The following is a 12,966-nucleotide window of genomic DNA, read 5'->3' on the forward strand; positions in this document are numbered from 1 at the left end:
ATGACAGGCACTGACAGCAAAGCCGGAGCAGAATGCTTCGTGAAAAATTGATTGGCTTGAGCTTTGTGTCGAGCTATCGATACTGGAAGATTGGATAGGCCTTTTCATTGCGCCTAATGACAGGCACTGACAGCAAATCCAGAGCAGAACATTTCGTGAAAAATTGATTTGCTTGAGCCTTCTGTCCAGCTATCGATACAGGACGATTGGATGGGGCCTTTTCATTGCGCTTAATGACAGGCACTGACAGCAAAGCCGGAGCAGAACGTTTTGTGAAAAATTGATTTTCTTGAGCCTTCTGTCCAGATATCGATACAGGAATATTGGATGGGGCCTTTTTATTGCGCCAATGACAGGCACTGACAGCAAAGCCGGAGCAGAACGTTTCGTGAAAAATTGATTTGCTTGAGCCTTCTGTCCAGCTATCGATACTGGAAGATTACATGGGGCCTTTTCATTGCGCCTAATGACAGTCACTGACAGCAAAGCCAGAGCAGAACGTTTCGTGAAGAAATGATTTGCTTGAGCCTTCTGTCCAGCTATCGATATAGGAAGATTGGATGGGGCCTTTTCATTGCGCTTAATGACAGGCACTGACAGCAAAGCCGGGGCAGAACGTTTCGTGAAAAATTGATTTGCTTGAGCCTTCTGTCCAGCTATCGATACAGGAAGATTGGATGGGGCCTTTTTATTGCGCTTAATGACAGGCACTGACAGCAAAGCCGGAGCAGAAGGTTTCGTGAAAAATTGATTTGCTTGAGCCTTCTGTCCAGGTATCGATACAGGAAGATTGGATGGGGCCTTTTCATTGCGCCTAATGACAGGCACTGACAGCAAAGCCGGAGCAGATCGTTTCGTGAAAAATTGATTTGCTTGAGCCTTCTGTCCAGCTATCGATACTGGAAGATTGGATGGGGCCTTTTCATTGCGCCTAATGACAGGCACTGACAGCAAAGCCGGAGCAGAACGTTTCATGAAAAATTGATTTGCTTGAGCCTTCCGTCCAGCTATCGATACTGGAAGATTGGATAGGCCTTTTCATTGCGTCTAATGACAGGCACTGACAGCAAATCCAGAGTAGAACATTTCGTGAAAAATTGATTTTCTTGAGCCTTCTGTTCAGCTATCGATACTGGAAGGTTGGATGGGGCCTTTTCATTGCGCCTAATGACAGGCACTGACAGCAAAGCCGGAGCAGAACGTTTCGTGAAAAATTGATTTTCTTGAGCCTTCTGTCCAGCTATCGATACTGGAAGATTGGATGGGGCCTGTTCATTGCGCTTAATGACAGGCACTGACAGCAAAGCCGGAGCGCTTGTTTTCGTTTTTGTATACTGTGTGCTTCTCGAGTATTCGTTCCTGTAAAGAAAGTCAGCACAGAGCTTTTATATATGAGTCAGTAAACTCTCACGTAACAAACGGGTTAGCTTGCGCCGAACTGCATGCACAGACAGCCAGGCAGGACTGTGCCAGAAGAACAACACAATCGCCGATTAACCCTCGCGTCTGCAAACGGTACAACAGCGGCGAAGCAACAAGGAAAAAAACGCAGCTTGCTCGCTGGCGGCTGAAGGTCATTGCAGGCCCTGAAGGCCATTTACACATGTAGCGTATTCCTTCTTTCACTCATAAAAGGCTGACACGGCAGTTGGAACAGAATAGAGCTACTAGAGGCATATGCAGGTTTAAACCCTTTCGGATCACACATACTTTTGCTAGAAGTGCTACTGATGTGCTTTTGTTAGAAGTGCATTGTTAGAAGTGCAATTGCCGCGACTCTTGCTTCTATTCAGTGCTACTTTCCTCTTCTTGTGTCTGCGCAGTTGTCGCTACTTAGGTACAACAATGGTTACCACTGCTGAACTGGCGAACAAAGTTGAAGAGTGGAAGCGAATTTTGATGCGAAGCTCAACAATATTGTGTCTCAGTTCGCTACTGGTGTGACATGTTAACTGGAGGAGGCAGGCGGCGAAATTGGCACGCTAAGGCTTAATCGCGAATTCGGATGAAACCTCTCAATGATCAATAAAACCACTGAAAAATGCTAGACGCGGAGTGTGAACTTGTCGCGGGAAACAAAAATTAAAAGATTGAAAGCGATGAGCTGAAGAAAAGATTTGCCGACTTGGAATAATACACGCGCTTGGACCATGTGAAAATCAGGGGTATTCCAACAACACCAGGAGAGGATTGTAGCGCGATTGTTGTTTCGATAGGCAACCAGTCCAAGTGCCCGATTTCTGCGTGTGATCTAGACACCGTTCATTGCTTGCATGCAAAATCAGGACAGTGCAACATAATATCCCGCTTTCGCTCGCGAGCAAAGAAGAACGTTTTTGTGAAGATGACAGGTAAGGCTTGGCTGGGTACGCGAAGGCTTGATATCCCAGGAGAAAACCCGACGCCCGTGTACGTAAACGAACACCCATTCCCTGATAACAAACGATTGTTTGGGAACGCTGTGGAACTCAAAACGGAGAAAAACTGATGCTTTCTTCGGACTGAAAACTGCTAAATTAAAGCTTATCAATCCGAAGGTATTAAGACCTTTCGCATCATGTCCGAGTCTGACCTGAGGATCTTTGCCTAGCTTTCTGCTCTGGGCCTAGCTTTCAATTGGACATCCTACCTTTCACCCTCCTAACGTGCATCATATTTCTCTGTTCGCTGCAGATCAATTATTCATCTTAATGCCCGAAGACGGCGCAAGCATGCTGATGATATCGCCAACCTTCTGTTGTCTATAAAACACCATTTCTCGGTAATCTGCATCTCTGAAACATGGTTAACCTCAAATGATAAGGACTTGTACAGTTTTCCTTCGTATTCCTTTGAATATTGTCATCGAGGCAATAGCAGCCATGGCGGCGCAGCCATATTTGTTTCGTCATCACTCGAGTACCGCCGGCATTTTCACCTTGAAATTAAGCAAGCCAACTGCGAGTCTGTTTAAATTGAATTCGATGAGCATATATTCTTGCAGGATAGAAAAAATTAACGCCTCGGATACGTTTACTGTTCGTCATCATCGTCAATTACGAGTTTTGCCTAGCTATAAGTTATACTTCGCCTGCTCTATCATCAGAACGCAAAATTGCAATCATCTTGGCAGACAAGCATACACCTATTCGAAAATAACGGCGCTTGCAATGAGTATAAAAATTCCCTCAATTGTCATTGGTTCGAATGTATCGTAGCCATTCCAACCTGCTTTTTCGATAACGGACAGGGTACGCTCTTAGACCACGCAATATCGAACTCGATAACTTCCCCCAATGTTGTTTTAACAACTGATTATTACCCTCTTTTTGTCCAAATCAATTCTTTTGTCAGTAGAGATAACATGCAATCAACGAAGAGCAAGGTAGGTGCTACTATTTTCGTTGAACTCACTCGTAATTCGGATTGGGCAGCAGTAAATTCTAGCAGTAAATTCTAGCAGCAAATGCCTGATGATGCATTTGCTACTTTTTTGATAATATTGCTCGTGCTTTACAGTCAAAATTCGCCACTACACGCGAAGATGGATTATCTGGTCCTCGCAACGACTGGATGACAAATCATCTTTTTGTGCATTTGGAAAAAAAGAAAACATATATAAAAGACGAAAACCAAAAGTATTACTTAAGACTTAAAAACGTTACAAACTGTACTGACAGTCTCAAGAGCACTAGTTGAGGAAGCCAAAAGGCAGTACTTCGAAAATAGAATCGACCGTGCTGGAACCAACGTTAAAATACAAGAGCAAATTATAAATACCTTCTTAAGCCGGAATCATCCAAAGGCTTCAGTAACCATAGTTTCTACTGAAAACGTCACGTACAATAATCCACAAGACATATCAAACGTCTTTGCAGAAGTTTTTGCGTTCAAGCAAGCTCATCCTGGTGTAATCATTTATTCCAATTACCCCCGCCGTCCCCACAGATTCTTTTTTTTCCCCTACAACGCGCAAGGACGTTTGGGCTGCCATACGCACCCTAACGAACACTGGCCCCGGCCTTGACAGCTTTCGCTCTTGCCATGTCAAACTTATCGCACAATATGTTGCGGGTGGTTTTTTCATACTACGTAACCTTATCTTCAAAACAGGCATTTTCTCGGCCCAGCCTATTAGTTTATGATTTCATTAATAATAGTTCCCCTTCACTTAATTAGTACTGACCAATTTTCTCCAGGTAACTCCACTCGATTTTCTTTAATCATAAACAATTTATTTCCAAAAGAAACAACGAAATACGAAAAGTTTCCGACTAACTTTTCGGCTGTACACTTTTAAAATACGGTGCCGCCGTCTATTAAAACATCCCGTTCCGCGTATACATTTAAAAATATTTTGCGAGCGCTCTTATCCCTTCCTGAATGATGTTAATTTTTTTAGATGCGACGCTGAGAGGAGCATCTCTTGCCGGCGGCCCTGTCCTGCGTCCGTTGTCCGCGTCCGCGTCCGCACTCTCCTCCGCTCACCCCCTCTCCTCTCTCCGATAGCGCACACTCTCACCCAAACATCTGTAGCGTGCGGCGCTCACTCCGACGGTTGGCGGAGCGGCGGCGCTGCGCTTGCGCTTGAACCCCCCTCAGCGTCACGTCACACCAGAGTTCCCGCGAGGGGCGGTGGGCATAATTTTTTTATGCTATGCATTACTAATATGATTCGTGCTTACGATGTTGTTGCCTATACGCTGTTTTCTACCTTGCTGGTATTAGTTTCATTTCTTTTTTTTTTACCTACATCGCTACTACGTTTCTTGTTTATGTTATTCCATATATACCGTTCGTCATCTTGGCGATATTAGTTTTGTTACCTTTTTTACTTGCATTGCTAGTATTTTCTTGCTTTTTATGTTCTTTCATGTATACCGTTCATTATCTTGGTGATATTAGTCCTGTTTATGGTTTCCTTGTATTGCTCACACCTGTCTTGCTTGTTATGTACTGGCATATTTGCCGTAATTTATGTTGCTGATATTATTTTGCGTTTCTTTGATTGATATGTTTCTGCTTATAACGTGTGCTTATAACGGGGGTCCCCGCTTCAGCCTCTGACTCTTGAACCTGTTTCTGAAATCTTGTATTGCACACGTTATTATTGTAAGTCAGAAGGAAATAAACTTGAAAAAATTACTGAGCAGCCATTACCTTGACTAGACAAAAGAAGCAACAACGCTTTTTTCAGAATGGCCACAAAGCTTTTTCGAAGTGTTTTGAAAGTATTTCTGAATAATATGCCATGAAAAACCAGAAAACACTCAAGAACGTGTTGTGTTGGTGGCATTTCTGTACCAGGGATTTCAGTGTTAAGTTCAATTGAACTTATTATGCAGCAAGTACCACGCAGTGTAGGAAACATTCTTATGTAACCATGGTCCCTGTTTTTCGCTCAGTGAAACCTTTAGCCGACCGCTTTCTTCCCTTTTTTCTTGTGCCACAAGAACTCGGGCTACCGAAAGAACCGCATGGAGTCTTGTTATTAGAAGGGCATCTTTTGAACACCCTTTAACACGGGTTCAAGGTTCCAGGTTCAAGGAGACTTCATGATCAAAATCTATGAGCTCTTCACATTCGGCTCACATAGCGCAAGATCAACATCGTTCAAACAGCCTGTAACCGCCTTTCTAGTTTTAGTGTATTTTCACGCTTCCGTGGTTTGTCCTTAGAAGCTCTAGTCACACGGACAGAGGAGTGCCACAACTAGAAGGGAATACTACACAGTGAGGACCACTAATCAGAAGCGCTGAACATAATTTTAACATTAAATTCAGCAGCCCAGAAATTCTCAAAAACTGCTTGAGAAACGTGCAACGGTTTGTGTGCATGCGCGGACAAACCACAAGAACCCCCTCCCACCCTTCAGGCTAGCAAAAACCTTTTTTAATCATGGGGGTCTTCGGATACCCGGAGCAGTGCCACAACCTTACACTATGCAGCGTGTGCGAGTTTCCAGAAGAAGGCAGTGATGTTCCGTACGAGGAATGTTTCCTCTTTCGGGGAATTGTCGCTGTAATTTTGGCCAAACGGGAAAAAAATCTTTAATAGATTCTGGGAATTTTAGAAGTCGTTGAGAAATAACACTCTGGATGTCGCGTCATTTAACACTTTTTTTACCTTCCCTTAACAGATCTACGGATTTGTGTTCAGATTTGCGCATTCGTGTTACCGAGGGCCACAAGCATCCATGGCCGCTTCCAATCCAGTTCATAAAACATGAGGGAACAAAGAAAGAAAGAATACCCTGTGAGAACAAGCTAGTCGGGCGTGAAGCGGTGGCGGCTGAAGGGTTGAATCAGCCTGTTCGCATTTATCCCTGCTTAATATACACAAAAGTATTGCGGGTGTGCCTTAGGCTACGTGATAGCAGTCAACAAACGATTGCGCCAGCACTCCCGTTGCTGAAAAAAAAATTACCTCGATTTCCCAACAATGTGTTGTTCTTTTCACACGGGCTGTTTGAACTTAGATTTTTAGCATGCAAAGTAAGCGTGCTGCTTGCTGTAAAACGTGAAATGCATTGCGAAATGCTGATGAGCGGCATATGCAGGATTTATATCATGATAAAACTGATTCTCTTAACGGCGTCTGCGTCCAGAAGGCTACGTAAAGTATAGATACGTGGCGCTGGCCAACGACGTAAACCGAACAGGAATCTGCGTTAATATCTATCAGCTGAAAGAAAGAAAAGGCAGGGCATTTAGCAGTGATTTTTAACATACCTGCGGGGAAAATGTGCTGAGAATAGGGTATTTCTGAACCGAGAACTGGCAATTTTTCTTCCGAGTACGGAATATCACTAGAAGAAGGCCCGAGAAAAGAAATGTAATAAAAATGCTGCTCACCAGATTTCTTGTGCTCTGTCCCGACAGTATTGATGTTCTACAAAGAGTCCTATAAAGGTATACACTGGTCCTCTCGGCTTAGTTTCCGTCTTCAGGAACTTGGAGACAGTCTGCGAGAAACATCAATAAATGACAGCATGAGAATATTTGCGAAGAGTTTGTGATTACTGAAAGAATACGCGAGCTACTGATGAAAAGAGGTGAGTCAAGCTGGCGACATTTTTGCGTGTGGACGCAGCATTGCAGGTTTTAGCTACTGCAGTCACATTCAGATATAACAAGTCACCCAGGACCACCAAAAACTGTATTTTTGAAATATCGTTCTAATGAATATCCTGCAGTTATCAGCCAGTGCTCAAGTCTAGGAAGGGAAATGACGTATCTTGGTAGTAGGGGCGTGTGCAGACAAGCCCACTCTCAAAACTTTTGCGCTCACTTCAAAGTTGCTTTATTTGAAGAAAACTTATTTTCCTCTGGTACGTGAGGCACACACGGCCATTTTGGGAATGTCTCTACATCTTTCCTTTGCGCAGTGCCACACGGGTAGGTCATTGCATTGAGCGATGAAAGTGCCGTCTTTTTCACTAAAACTTCAATGTTCGACACCATCTCATCGCCTTCTGTGTTCGGCGGCTCACAGTCGCCTTCCTTTGCGTCGTCATCGTCACTAAGACTGCTTTGGCGTCTTGCCTTCTTCGCTGGCTGCATTCAACACTTCATCACGCACAAACTTCGCTGCAACATCACCCACAACAAAAAATTCCCGCCCCCACTCGTGAATGGCAGAAAGGATTGAACGGCCACCGACAACCAAAACAACAAAATATAAAAGAGGCAAAGGCAGCTACGACTGCTAAGCCACTACACGTTAAACCCCAGCTTTGTTGTGCCGCTCGAATTAGCCTTCGACATGGTGATAATAATAGCTACAGCACTCGTTCAACTCTCACAGAAACGGCGCTTCGTGTGTCATGCGAGAGTTTCGTTGTAGTTACATTTAGCCGAATTCGTAATACTGGTGTTCCTGAATTATAAAAGCCGAAATAAGTTACGCGCGTTCTTCTGAAAGAGTCACTGCGTTCAAATTCGTAGTTATGAAATATTTTATTTGAAAATATAGGAACTATCGCTGAAATTTTTACAGTATGCTTAAATTTGAGAAATTTGTTAGCGTAGGGTTCGTAGTAACGAGATTTGACTATAGTACCTTGGTAATTACTGAGGGTATATAGATTTAAACATCGGGTTTTTCAATCAGCGCAGGTAGATGGTGAAATTGATTAAAAGACGCTGTGTATGAGGGCCTAACTATTTTTTTTAATTTCAAAGGCCCATATATGCCAGTACCTATGAAACACACAATCGTTCAACTGTCCCTTTCGGCACACGGCGGCGCAGGTCAGAGTGGTCTAAGTTTCAATTAATCTCCTATAGAAGTGGCTGATAATGAAATATGGCCAGGGTAATGTTGTCTTTCAGTGAATTCTTCGATAGCGGGTTATTTTTGTAAACCCGCCACTAAAGAAAACATCCAAAACAAGATGTCTAGCATAGTTGAAGCGCGCCATCTTGGCTGCAAATTCACGTCACATCTGCGAGGGAAAACCGTAGATTTAAATATCGCTCATGCACAATGTTTGCCCATTGTGAGGTCCACTGTGTTGCACTTAGCCCCGTCCTGCTGGAACCCCATGCCATCCACATCCATATCGCTCAATTTGGAACAAGAAATCCTATCGTTCTGTAGATCCTGCCATTGACGGTGAAGGCAGAAAAACGTCGTTACCGAAAAACTACAAACCAATGCCCCGGTGGCCCAAGCACCGGTGGCCCAAACCTCGTGTTAGTAGCCGTCGTCTCGTATACAGGAGTTGTACTTTTTAGCATAGCCATTCGTCAGAAAAAAATTCGCCTCCTGACTAAAGGTGATTGGGGTCCCTTTGAATCCGGAGTCAATTTCCTAATGGTTACAAGTCCAGTCTGCTACCAAACAGAGTTGTCCATGGAAACTAACTAACTAACTAACTAACCCGGGTAAGTTCGACCTTGTACGTGTGTAGGTCCAAATCCGATGCTAAATTTGCAAAGCTGAAGTCTGCGAATTCCCCAGTTTATGATCACGCCAAAGGATTCACTACATCTTTTCTTGGTACGCAGTAGAGCAATGGGCTCGGCCCATCTTGGGTTTCGTTGACGTACGTGTGTTGGCGGGTTGTTTACCGAACCGTTCTTTTAACATTTAACCACAAAAAGTTTGCGAGTCGCCTTCTGAAGGCCATTGCGTCCACCCTAAAACTGGCCCAATCAGCCACATTTCCACTAAAGCACAGTCATATTAATATAAAAGTTTAGCTAATTAATACAAAACAACAAATTTAACAGACTCAACCAAAACACACATAGCCGTAACAGGTTTTAAATACCCACCCGCTCGATTCAAAAACCCTGTATCACATCTAAATGTAAATGTAATATATACCTTGCAGAATAATATGTCTAGAAATGAAGCATTCATTGAAGAAGTACAGAAAGCGTAGCCAGCAGTCTACAACGCGAATGCAGGAACAGGACAATCGTAGGACTTTTTGTATTAGAGTTAGTGAAATTTTCGTTTTCTGTTTTGTAGTCCAAATCGTACAACGAAAACATGCCTCAAGAGTGGGAAACGACCCATGCCTCCTGAATTGCTAGCGCATACGAAGTTCATTCAGGAGGCGTAGGTTCGGCCGCAACTTCTGTCGCAAGCTTTTCTCTGCTTTCTTTGCTACATGAAGTTAAACTGTAACGTCACTAATACTATTAAAAACCTAAAATCTTCCCCTTATCCAGTCCTACATTAAGGTGGCATAGACTTGCTTCTGTTTCTACGTATTTATGCATGCACGTATTTGAGGATGTATATATATATTGTGGGAAACCCAGAGTCCTGGCGCGTTCCCCATTCCTCGCCGCGGCCGCCGAGGCGAGGGGGGAAGACTCCTTCTCTCCCCTCGGCAGATGCGTCGCTCGCGCCGCGGCGCTGGCGTGTCGTGGCGCGGCGATCGTTGTGACGTGACCGGTTCTTCGGGGCCCCGGTGGGCCGGTCTCGGCGCGCGGGACGAAGGAAGGGCCTCTTGGGTTCCAGCGGTCAACGAGGAGAGACGTGAGTACCGGAGATCCGGCTTCCCCACCTTCCTTTGTCTACCCCCTTGCGCCTGCCTCCTGATCCTCGCCGGACGGCTGGGTCGGGACGAGCGAGAATCGGCTACGTGATTTGGTGGCACGCCAATAAACGGGAGTTTGGCCGTTCGTTGTGTTTGTGTGTTCCTTGCTGCTCTCTGCCGCACGCCGGTCGGCGGTCCGTGGCGGAGTTCAGCCGAGCTAGCCTTGCGACCAGAGCCCTGGTCCCCCACATTTTTGGCGCACCAACGTGGGACTCGTCTTCAGTCGAATTCGAGGTTCGCTAGCTCGAAAGGAACATGTCACACGACTATGAGTTGGCGGATTTGATGCTGTTGGCGGACCTTTGTGGTCATGCCCGGGAGCCCTCGCGATGCCCTGCATCAACAGCGTCCTCCGCAGCCGCCGACGCGGCTCGGGTCCCCCTTCTCCACGGCCCTTACGCAACCGCAGCCGCGGCTTGCGCAGCAACGGGAATCCCGGAAGGCTCCGGATTCCACGAGCGCTCTTCGTCAGACGACGCCGCGCGTTCATACTCCAGGTGCCGGGCCTACGCTGACGCGGAAGCCCCAAACAGCGCGCCTCTCGTGCCAGTCGGCGCGCAGACGCCCGTAAGCGGAGGAATGTCTGCCGACGCAGCTTCCATCGCGAACGCTCTCGCAAGCGCTATGCAGCAGGCGTTGCAGGCGGCGCGCTCACCCGAGCCCAGGGTGCAGCTACCGGTGCCGACGTACAGCGGTTACGGCGATCAGTCGAGCGCCAACGCTTTCCTGCTGGCTTTGAGCCGTTACGAGCAGGCGACCGGCATCAGCGAGAGCGCGGTGCTGCGCAGAGTCCTGCCCGCAGCCCTAGTCGACCAGGCCGCCCGGTGGTATCGGATGATAGGCCATACGGCGCGCACGATGGACGACTTTCGAACGATGTTCAGGGAAGAATTCCTGCCCATCGACTACCTACCAAGAATGCGTAGGGAGTTGGAAATGCGCACCCAAGCCCCGGATGAATCGCTCGTCGAGTACGTTCGTGCGATGCAAGAACTTTACGAGTACGCCGACCCAAATGCCCCGAGCCCGGAGCGGGTCGATCGAGTCGTCAGGCAATGCCACCCCACCTTTGCCTTGTACTTGAGGAACTGCAGTTGTAGGGACCTCAACGAGCTGGCGGCCGAAGCTCGCCGCGTGCAAGCAGCTGTCGCGGCTGCACGCGCGTATCGGCCACCGCCGCCTCCGGTGGAAACACTGGAACCAAGCTATGCTTGGCGCGGCGTTACGGGCAGCGGACGGGCCGAGCCCGGCTCTACGTTGATACCCAGCCAGCGAGAGACGCTCGATCTTGGGGCCAGAGCCCTGGACCCCTATTCGTATGGGTTGCGCTACGCGGAGGCGATACGGCCGGATTCCCTGCCAGCCCCGCGCGCAGAGCACAGAGCAAACCGGTTGGACGATCGGCCGGCGAACGCGCGCCCACTCGGGCGTCCCTACACGGGATCGGCGCTGCCGCAGTTGCCTGCACCCGCTCACAACTCGCTCCCGGAGAACCGTATGCGGCCAGCCGGTCGCGGAGCGCCCGAGCAGCCTCAATCATCGCGTCACGCAGCACGGAGCCCCGTCCGCTGCTACAAATGTCGCCAGGCCGGTCACATTGCGCGATTCTGCCCAGTCGAGCAGGGAAACGGGCTCAGCCGTCGGTGAGCCCACCGGCGGCGGATCGAAGCGCCCGAGAGGCAAGCATCGCCACCGCTCCCGCCGCGTACAGAGTCGGAGTCCCGACAAACGTGCCGGCGCCCTTTCTCGACCTCGCCGTCGCGGGGCGAGAGTTTAAGGCACTGCTGGACACCGGGGCAAGCACTTCATTAATAGGGGACGAGGCCGTTTCTCATCTCGAGCGCAAAGCCATTCGGCTGCGCGCGCGGAAGTTGCCGCTTCAGCTGGCGTGTGGTGATGCAACATCAGGCGGTGACGTACGCCTCGTCGTGCGCTGGGGCCAGCGTGTGCGGCGAATGCGTTTCGTTCACTTGCCCGGACTCACGGTCCCAGTCATTTTGGGAAGAGACTTCATGTCCAAGACTGGACTTGTCGTCGACATCGGCAACGGAGGCTATCGGGAGAACCCGTTTTCGCCGCTCAAACCGTTCGCCGAGCCGCCGCTCGCAGCGAGGCCGCTATGCGAGCAGATGGGGAGAGACTTCATGCCCAAGACTGGGCCTGTCGTCGACACGGGCAACGGAGGCAATCGGGAGAACCCGCTTTCGCCGCTCAAATCGTTCGCCGAGCCGCCGTTTGCAGCGAGACCGCTGATCATGCAAGCGGCCGAAACGTCCCACTCCCCCGCGCCGAGAGAAGCAGTCGTTTCTGGCGCAGCCGGTAGCCGGCGCGCGCAGCAACCCCGGAGCCCGGTTGTTGTTGCCGCCGCGGCTGATTTCTCCTGCGCCGCACGCTCTCCATCCCGTGGCCGGGACGAGAAATTGCGCGCGCTCCTAGCAGACGCTAGCGAGCTGACAGCGGCGCAGCGTGACCGCGTCTTGTCGTTGTTAGGCGACTTCGGCGAGATATTCACTGAGCAAGCAGGCTGCAGCAAGTTGGTGCAGCACTGCATAGACACCGGCGATGCTCAACCATGGAAATGCAACCCCCGTCCCGTCAGCCCCGCTAAACGGCAGGCAACTGATGAGGCGCTGGAGGAACTGCTGAAAGCAGGCATTATCCGCCGCTCGACGAGTCCTTGGGGGTTCCCTGTGGTGCTCGTTCGAAAGAAAGACGGTAGTTGGCGTTTATGCGTGGACTACCGGCGGCTGAATGCGGTCACGAAAAAGGATGCGTACCCCTTCCCTAGCGTAGGCGAGATCGTCGCGAATCTTGGTGGCGCGAAGTATTTCTCTATACTGGACGCCAGCAAGGGGTACCTTCAGGTCGAGATGCGTCCCGGCGATGAATGCAAGACTGCGTTCACTTGCCATCGGGGGCTGTACGAGTTC

The sequence above is a fragment of the Haemaphysalis longicornis genome, unplaced genomic scaffold (genome assembly GCF_048455015.1).
Source record: "Haemaphysalis longicornis isolate Haplotype H1 unplaced genomic scaffold, Haemaphysalis longicornis Haplotype H1 scaffold_35, whole genome shotgun sequence".
Taxonomy (NCBI): domain Eukaryota; kingdom Metazoa; phylum Arthropoda; class Arachnida; order Ixodida; family Ixodidae; genus Haemaphysalis; species Haemaphysalis longicornis.